Source organism: Octopus bimaculoides, chromosome 27 (genome assembly GCF_001194135.2).
Source record: "Octopus bimaculoides isolate UCB-OBI-ISO-001 chromosome 27, ASM119413v2, whole genome shotgun sequence".
Classification (NCBI taxonomy): Eukaryota; Metazoa; Mollusca; class Cephalopoda; order Octopoda; family Octopodidae; genus Octopus; species Octopus bimaculoides.
The window spans coordinates 17,779,402-17,779,973 of record NC_069007.1 but is presented as its reverse complement, the minus strand read 5'-3'; the positions used below and the strand labels follow the sequence as shown (position 1 = coordinate 17,779,973).

The 572-nt window shown below is 40.4% G+C and overlaps 2 protein-coding genes across 3 annotated transcripts in view; one reads left to right on the top strand and one right to left on the bottom strand.

Annotated features, from left to right (window-relative positions):
• LOC106870157 (collagen alpha-1(XII) chain) overlaps positions 1 to 572 on the bottom strand; it is a 490,284-nt gene that overhangs the window by 430,835 nt on the left and 58,877 nt on the right. The window lies entirely within an intron of this gene.
• Positions 1 to 572, top strand: part of LOC106868389 (uncharacterized) — a 437,000-nt gene that overhangs the window by 411,378 nt on the left and 25,050 nt on the right. The gene's annotated exons all lie outside the window — the stretch shown is intronic.

The following is a 572-nucleotide window of genomic DNA, read 5'->3' as shown; positions in this document are numbered from 1 at the left end:
ATATATATATTTATATATATAGATATGTATGTATGTATGTATGTATGTATGTATGTATGGGTGTGTGTATTTGTGTGTCTATGTATGTCCGCCAACCATCGTTTGACAACTGATGTTGGTGTGTTTACGTCCCCGTAGCCTAGCGGTTCGGCAAAAGATACCGATAGAATAAAAACTAGGATTGCAAAGAATAGTTCCTGAGACCGATTTGTTCGACTATAGGCGGTGCTCCAGCATGGCTACAGTCAACTGAAACAAGTAAAGGAATAAAGGAATATATATATATATACACACATACATACACACACAGACGCACACATATGTACACACCCTCACACATACATACGGTTGCTCTCTCTCACACACACACACACCACAAGGACGATTAAAACAACACACACATACTCAGAAAAATAGATATACGCACAGTCTCACGTACACACACCTAACATCCCCACCGACACAAAAAACACTCAAACACACATACACACGCACTCACAAACGCACTCACGCACACACACGAACAAACACATATACACATACACACACATGTGCACACACAACACCCTAAC